The sequence below is a fragment of the Vanessa tameamea genome, chromosome 27, assembly GCF_037043105.1.
Source record: "Vanessa tameamea isolate UH-Manoa-2023 chromosome 27, ilVanTame1 primary haplotype, whole genome shotgun sequence".
NCBI lineage: Eukaryota > Metazoa > Arthropoda > Insecta > Lepidoptera > Nymphalidae > Vanessa > Vanessa tameamea.
In genome coordinates this window covers 1,139,382-1,149,035 of record NC_087335.1, presented here as the reverse complement: position 1 = coordinate 1,149,035, position 9,654 = coordinate 1,139,382, and positions in this window count along the sequence as shown.

Sequence of the window (9,654 nt, the reverse complement as noted above, 5' to 3'; positions counted from 1 at the left end):
TGCTGGGCTATGGATCCTCTCATTTTTGAAAAGAATATTAAGTTAAGTTTGTTCACTATACTGTTCCAATACTGGCTGGTTACTCATGGCAGATTTTCATCCGAAACGTCGATTCCCTCACGCTGTCTACTAGCCTTCCCTATATTTAAAATTAATTAATTTAATTAATATCACAAAAGAAATGTATTCCCTATAAAATCGCCCATCAGATAACTTGAAGGTCCGAAAAACGATTGTTAAACAAAAGACGATAAAAACACTCCCACGCACCGCGTTGACCCCACTTGTGTCATGACTCACGTCATGGTTCAGGAGTCAGACTTGACTACGCCGAATATGTGCATCCTATTGAAAAATTACTTGAATACCATATAAGTTTGTATAATTATAATTGTCTTTAATAAATTTAAGAAAATACTAAAATTCTAATACTAATTATGTAAAAGAACAGTTCTCGCTTGAGTTTAAGGGTTGGTACGTATTCCACCACTCCAATACCGATTTTACTAGTAACCAAGTAAAATTTGACGAATTGCCATGCTATGCGTCTATCAATCTATGTTTATTTCACGTGGGTACTTTGAAAAAAATCGTGGTCCCTTTTCTGTAATTTTTACCCACTTAAATCACTACGATCTTGTTGATATAATAAATTGCCCTCCGTATAGTGCTATCCTGGTTGGACGGAGCTCTACTCAGCGGATGAAGGTAAACTTAATATGCTATTGTAACTTCATCAATGAGACGGTTTTCACATATATGTATGTAGGTACCTAAATAGCTACTGAGTTTCTTGCCGGTTCTTCTCGGTAGAATCTACATTCCGAACCGGTGGTAGCTTCACTTAATATAGTTTGTTAAATGACGTTTCAATGGTGCTTATAAAAGCCTACTTGAATAAAGTATGTTTTGATTTGATTTGATTTGAAATATCTATTCATCCCGATATCGTACGGTAAAATTCATACTTGTATTTGAATCGCCATTTTTTATGTTGCACTCGTTCTAAATATAGATTCTCCAAAAAACCAGCAAAAATAGGTACCCTTTCTCAAGAATTAAATGCACTAGAACAATTATTTCTCCAGCATGAAAACCAATGAAAGCTAATTCCACGCTTGATCGTCTATTTAACGAATAAGAGTGGGTGTTACCCCCCATTGACCTACACGAAGACCTACCACCGTTAAAATAAAACCATAAACGTCTCGTTGCAAGAATGTTTACTTTAAGCGTAAATTCAAATTTACATATTTTTATATCAAAGTAGGCGGCAAGTTAAATATCTTATAAGAACTGAAAGCAATAGACAATAGTCCCACTGATGGGCTAAGTTATCGCCTCTTAAGGAGAAGAAATGGAGTGTATTTAACCCAGCTGCTCCATGTTGGATTCACATGGCATATTTTCATACGACATGCAGGTCTCACAATGTTGTTCTTCACCAGAGTACAAGAGATAAACCAATCACGTGAAATTGATTTTTAACTTTGCCGTTTCATAGATTCAAGTCAATTGTATAAAAATACATTGGTAAAGTGGGCTATATATTATTCGATACAAGATTTTATTGATGATAAAAAAAGCGTGGAGTCAATGCATGTTGACTTCCAGGCAGGAGACATAACATACATATATAATTGTATTTAACTAACATGACTGTATTCTTAAATGTTGAAAAAGAGTACTACTGAGTTTCTTGCCGGTTCTTCTCGGTAGAATCTACATTCCGAACCGGTGGTAGCTTTACTTTAAATAGTTTGTTAAATGACGATTCAAAAGTGCCTGTAAAATCCTACTTGAATAAAGTATATTTTGATTTTGATTTTGATGCTCGATTGGGTTCGAACCCGCAATCGATTGGCTACAATCACTGCGCAATCTCAGCAAGGGTGATTTAATTTTAATATAAATTAATCTTTCCCACGCGTTTTTCTATAAAACGTATCCGAAAGCATAATTTAACACTATTTGCATGAGAACGTTCTAGTCGATTGGTTCTTAAGTAAGTCTACCTGTCATATTTTATATTCACTTTTTTATTAACTATTGCAAATCGTTTTATACTTATTTTGTAAGAAAATGACGCTAAGGAATTATTAATATACGCTTTAATAATATGGCTACGTTCGATGATACAGTACGCGAGTCTTAGGGTGAAATAAGTGGATGTTAACGGAAGGTCACAAGTTCAAACTCGAGATAGTTCCACCAAGTTAACAAGTAATAAATTACTTATTTCAATTAATCTCGCATAAAAGATAAAGTGTGAAGGTGGTTGATGATTGCGGATTCAAACTCGGGCAAGTACCACTGATTTTCTATGTGTTAAATTTGTATTATCTCGGGATGGAAAAAATCGTTAAGAAACTGACGTGTTTACTAGGTGGTGAGGCTTTGTGCGATCCCGTTTTGGTAGGTACCAGATACCACCCGCTCATCAGATATTTTACCGCCAAACAGCAGTATTTAGTATTGTTGTGTTCCAGTTTGAAGGATGAGTGAGCCACGAACCCTTCAAACCGGCACAAGGGACATAACATCTTAGTTCCGAAGGTTGATGGCGTATTGTTGATGTAAGTAATGGTTAATATTTCTTACAGCTCCATTGTCTATAGCCGGTGGTGACCACTTACCATCAGGTGGCCCATTTGCTCGTCCGCCTACCGATAACATAAAAAAAAGTGTATTAAATACATTTACAGGTGTAAAAGTAAAAAGTAACTCATGTGTCCTGTCGATAATCTATCTCTGTGCCAAATTGAATTCAAATCCGTTCAGCCATTTTGGCGTGATTGAGTAACAAACATATATAAATCCATCCAAACTTTCGCATTTATAATATAAGTAAGAATAAATATCAAGAATATCAAGTTCTTTGATCTAGTTCTAATTTATCTTCTGTATATTTCTTCACAAAAAATACACAGCTGTTCTAGTAGACAAACACGTTAATAACCAAAATGTACAAGTTTACGATTCAATCAAATCAGACCTCCACTAAGTTAGTACGTTTAATTAGATCTAGTTCGTAAAACAAACCTTACCAAGGAGACATTTATGGTAGATTACCAAAATTCCTGCAATGGTAATCAAAATGGATTTGAAATGAAATATAGTCTTCGCGAAATCCGTATCTTCGTTTTCTGCGTTATGATGATCCAAACAATAAATGAATACCAGGGATTTTTTCTCTATCAGGTCATTTCCCAGGAAGTCTAAACGAAGCTTTTATAGTTGGAAAAACAGTACTCATTTCTTAGCCATTAATACACAACAAGACCTGTAATTTAAACGGACAATTGACAATCCATTATGAACAGGTCTTTAGAATCCTTTGAAAGGTTCGCAACAATTATAATAATATTAATTCTTCCGTTCTCCGCGCGTTCATTGAATGCGGAAATATCATTCATGAATGAAACAAAATGGCGCCGGTTCAGACTAATTACTATGTGAACTAATTTCATGTATGCGTCTGTATTGACTTACTACGGTGTTGTTTATATTCGCGGTAAGCTTTGTCTGAACTACGTGGATGACTTGACTATGCTTTCAATTTAAGTTATGTGAAATGAGCTACTGATTTGTGGGTTCAAATCCAGGCCGAAACAAAAGCTAATTTTATGTAATAGGTATCTGACATTGACGCTATAAGAAATAATCACCATTCCTTCCATCACATGAACGCACCACCATTTGGAACTACAATGTTATGTCCCTTGTTCCTGTACACTGGCTCACTCTCCTTTGAAGATTGAGTGAGCCAGTGTAACTAAACCACGATACTAAGTATAGTTGTTTGGTGGTATAATATCTGATCAATAGCTGGTACCTACCCAGACGGGCCTGCACAAAACCTACTACCGAAATCATGTAGCTTTTCAGAGGTGAAAGAATTTTGTATATAGTACATTTATATATTATTACAAATAGGTATATAATATAATAAATATATACATTTTCATCTCTACCTTTCGATATAATCTTTAACTATGCTTTTCACACTTCTCCGTCCGCGTAATTTTCGTAAAAAGGGCTACAAAGTTTGTACCTCCCGTGTTATAAATATATATATTTTACCGTGTTTAAAGTCGGACCTCGGTCAGTTTAAACACTTCACATCATCATTAATATTCAATAATTTAATCAGTTGATACTTAATTATAATTATATTCCGTTAATAATAATTGAAATTGTTTATATTGTGAAACATGTACCGCGTTATTTAATTCGATATTCGATAAATACTTTTTTATAACAAGCCATGTTTTTTTTTCGTTTATTAAATTCATAAACAACTTATAACATTTTTTTACAACTATGACATTTTAAAACTTATAAACTTCTAAAACGAAATGTGAGCTAATTATTATTTATGAACAAAGATGTAATGATGTTTAAAATAAAATTAACAATAAAACACGAGAATAGAAATTAAAGAATAACTAAAAACTTAATTATAGTAAAACTAAAAAATAATAATTATTTAAAATTGTATATTTAGAGTCAAACAGTTTTTACTGCATTTGATTGTAAAAAAAAATTTTAACCGAATTTAAAAATGGAATATCGGAAAAAGTTCTCAATACATAATATAATGTAACTATATAATATACTAAAATGGAATTCTCTATCAGCAGTGTGTCTTATAACCTGGGTTCCTTATAACGAAAAATGCACTTCTTTCTCCCTGACTGTGCTGACCGTCTTCGCTTTACTGGACGCCACTACCAGTCACCATCAGATGGAGTAGTATCATGTGCCCGACTTATATATAAAAAAATATTTAGGTATGTACTTGCTACGGTTTTTACGTACATATGTTCGCGTATAAGTTTTTCTTGAACCGTGACATTTATTCATTCGTTTCGATATTGTATTTACGAGCGTGAGAAGTTCTACTTCTTTACTTGATTTAAAATACTTTTGCATGTAAATTATAAATACAATAACATAATAATAATCTAGTTATTAATAATTACATAATCATAATTTCTTTTTTTACCAAATTAAACATTTTAAAATGAGATAACGTTAGGTTGTCTTTTTCGATCGACTTGATACTTAATTGGTTGCTTAACGAGCAACTTCAACATGTACTTATTAGACATGAAGTCACCCTGTACGCGCGCATAATCAAAATCAAAATATACTTTATTCAAGTAGGCTTTTACGAGCACTTTTGAATCGTCATTTAACAACTATATTAAGTAAATCTACCACCGGTTCAGAATACTAATCTACCGAGAAGAACAGGCAAGAAACTAAGCTACTCTTTTTCAAAATTCAATCGCATTTTTTTTTTATAACGCCCAAATAGAGTCACTTTATAAAAGCGTGGAATTTATATTCTTTTATATCGTTGATGTATAAATATATACATAAATATGTATATAGAAATGTTACCTCGTATTTGTAACTATTTTTTATTAATAAGTTGGCACACTTGCAAATAGGCTCAGTGGTTATCATCACCTTGTAAGAAATATTATATTGACCATTTTAACTTATCAATGCGCCACCAACCTTGGGAACTAAGATGTATATAGTTACACTGGCTGACTGACCATTCAAACGTGAACACAGTACTAAGTATTGCTGTGTGTTGAATATCTAAATGAATGTTACCCAAAGAGGCTTGAAAAACCCCTACCACCAAGTAGAGGTTAACACTATTAAGTTTGAATGTACAGCACCGTATTGTATTTCGTAACTATGTTACAGATCTTGAATTTTGTAGGCGTTAATGTAAGACGAGTTACCAAGTAATTATAATGTTCCCACGGGGTATGAATGAGATTGTTCATAGGTTCGAATCCATGCGGTGGTTAGCCGTCTTCACTTATAAATATACAGGTTGCTCGACATTTGAATATTATATAAAAATATTTTATTGCACAGATGTTTTTTTTTTATTTTTGTATCTGTTGAATATGTTATATAATTTGTTCGTAATTAAATGCGTTAAGTTATATACACAAATATTCTTATTTTTGTATACAACTTAACGCATTTAAATTTTAGATTTGAATTTAATATTAAATAAATTACGTGATATTCAGGTAAAAGAAACATTAATCACTAACTCACTCACTCACACACACACACAAACGCGCGCCCACACACATGTACAACCTTCTAAAAACATCATATCAGTAACTGAAGAATTTCAAGTTTCGGATTCAGTCAATTTCAAAATTCGAATGCATTTTACACCGGACAAAACATAACGAATATCATGGACAGACATATAAATTAATATTTTGTCATATATACATTTGATTTAATGGTCAAAGGCTGATTTGAATATCGGGACAAGGATTAGTGCCGCATTCCTACCGATCAATGTTTGACCAACTAACATGTGTGGAATATATAGTTGTTTTTGTAAATGCCTCGTTAGTTGTACATAAGTACAAAACAGAACCTGTGGATCGTGAGGTTTTGGATTCGACTTCTAATACATCTGATAAACAGTGTTAAAACTGTAAAAATATTTTTCGTAGCACTGTTATACCATGTCAGTAATTTTATATATAGTGCAAATCTTTAAAGCAGACAAATTATTGAGTCATTTCAACCTATATGACAATTACAAAGAAAAAAAAATCATATATATTGTTTTTCAAATAAATCGTCTTGATAAAGTTTGAACGGCCTGTATAATGTTATCTCGGTAACCCCAGCCGTCACAGTCAATGGTTACTGTGTGACCCTCCCACGGTTGATGTAGTGACTTAGTGACTGACCAGAAGGCTAAGGTATAAAAATTAATAAAATTTCTTAATAGCCCTATTCTGAGTTTAATACGTAGCTTTTATAGTAGCTGCGATATGGGGAGGGGTCTGGTGTTGAAAATACACGTATTCAATGTATAATTAATTATATCAATGATTTTTAAAAGAAAAACTCATATATATTAACTATACTTCGTGGTATTTGTGCAAGCCCGTCTGGGTACCACCCAATCATCAGATATTCTACCGCTAAACAACAGTACTCAGTATTGTTGTGTTCCGACCATCAGTCCCAAGGTTGGTGGTGCATTGGCGATGTAAGGAATGGTTAATATTTCTTACAGCGCCATTGGCTATGGGTGGTGACCACTTATCGGGTGGCCTATATCCGGCAACCAATTTCATAAAAAACAAAAAAATATATTATAAAGAGGTATCTTATAAACACTTCTGAACATCAATTCGATGGCTGTATGTCCCTTCGTAAGTAGTTACGTTGGCTCGCTCACCCGTAAAATCGGTAGTATGCTAATTTTTGCTGTTTTGCGCTAGAATTTCAGAGTGGGTTATAACTATGGGCTTTCACGAAGCCTTATCATCGGGTAATCAGTACACAGTATAAAACAAAGTCGCTTCTCACTGTCTGTCAGTTCCTGTGTATGCTTCTTTAGAACTACGAAAATAATTTTGATGCATCAAAATTTATTATAGGTAAAGTGATTCAAATGGAAGGTTTATATATATATGTTTCTATGAATCGAGTGTATCGTACGAATTGTCGAACTACCCAACATAATTTTTATAATTGTATTATTGTTTTTTAAGTGAATGTAAATTCTTTAAATAAAGTTCTTAAACCCAAAATATATATATATATATATATATATATATATATATATATAAATTACATGTATAATATAGTAGAGCAACACTGATGTCGTAAATAAACACATTTTTTGTGCGTACGTGGCAAACGCTGGCTAAACCCTACGATCAAAATGTATGTATAATACTACAGTATTGTACAACTTAAAAATATCTACAAAAAAGTCCGCGATGATATGGCCGAGCGGGTCGCAAGTAAACAATAAAAGCATTTATGTTTTTACTATATAATCGTTGTAATGTTAAGTCTGTATTTATGTGATTTTGATTAATTATTTACGTATTGATCACCCGTACTTGTTATTTAACTCGCGTGAATGTAAACACTTTCAATTGTTTGATGTGTTCGGAAATAAAAAAAATATTGTTCTATATAGGACAGTGAAATCAGCATTAGCAGCCTGTAAATTTCCCACTGCTGCGCTTAATTTGTGTTTATAATTCATCTCGTGCTCAGCGGTGAAGGAAAACATCGTGAGGAAACCTGCATGTGTCAAATTTCAACGAAATTCTGCCACATGTGTATTCCAACCCGCGTTGGAGCAGCGTGGTGGAATGTGCTCCAAACCTTCTCCTCAAAGGGAGAGGAGGCCTTAGTCCAGCAATTTAATGTTAAAATTAGCAACGAAATAAAGTAATAATAATAAAATAAAATAACGAAATAAATTGACAATAGTTAAATGGCAAGAAATAAAATAGTTATTAGAAATCCCGTATGAATTAAAATATTAAAAAAAAAAAAAAGTTTTAATAATATTATTTAAAACCGTATTTAATAGAATGAGATGGAACGAAGGAAAAAGAGAAGGAAATATTACATAACGCATTTACCTTACGTGACGATTTCTGCCAGTTCACTCTGAATCGCGTAAAAGAACTTCCCGTTCCAAGAATACATATGTACAGTCAGAGTAAGAAAACATTCGTCAGTTTTCAAATTCATTACTTTATCAAGTCGTAAACTCTTAGTACCTTTTGAATCTAAAGCACTAAACAGACAACTGCGATTAAAATTAAACTAACATAATATGATGACTTGGTTCAAAATAGTGTAACATCTTTGGACTACGTCTAGTGTCATATCAACATAAAAACGTTTTTATGGCCTAATTAGTCATTACAAGATTTAAATTAGATATTATATCCTCTACTGAATCGTCAAAGTCTGTCAGTGTCATATATTTTCTTGCAATATCTTGCAATCTTAGAATAAAAACGCTTGTAATATTATTCGGCCGTTATTTTATGTGACGGTTAATGTAATGACGTGACCTGTGATGAGTGGTTCCATCGGCACCGGGAAGTGGTTGTGATTCCTTGGCCTGCAAAAGCGGCGGATATACCCGATCGAAAATCTATGGGGTTTGATTGTGCAGCGGTGGATAAATAATAACGATAGAACCAAAGCAGCTGTCGTAGAACATTGCCGAAGTGTCTGGGAGAGCTTCAGAGGAACCGACATATGCTCTCGCCTTGTTGGATCACTGCGACAGCGACTACAAGCTGTGATTGATACGAATGGCGGATATACTCGTTTTTTAATAAAATAAATAAGATTTGTTTAAATAAATAAATTTCACCATAATTACTATTTATTTTTACTATTTTATTTACTACTTCCGTCCTGCGGTTTCACCCGCGTTCACGAAGATTTTATGTTTTCCCGGCATAAAAGGTATCCAATATGTTATTCCAGTACATCTATCTGTGTTCAAAATTTTATCCAAATCCGTTAAGTAAATTTTACGTGAAAGAGTAACAAACATCCATCCATACCTCAGAGAAATCAGCCAGATCCATACACACAAACTTTCGCGTTTATAATATTAGTAGGAAGTAGGATTACTACCATGCACTCTCTTTTATAAGAGACAAGACAATGTCCTAATCTCCGATGTTACACGAGCATTCACGAAGGACTATGAGGTTTCGTGAAAAGTTGGTAATAATCATACCGATTGACGGCTTCTCCTTATTATTATTATAGCTTTTAAACGCAATTATACTCTTTGCTAGATGCGACTTATAA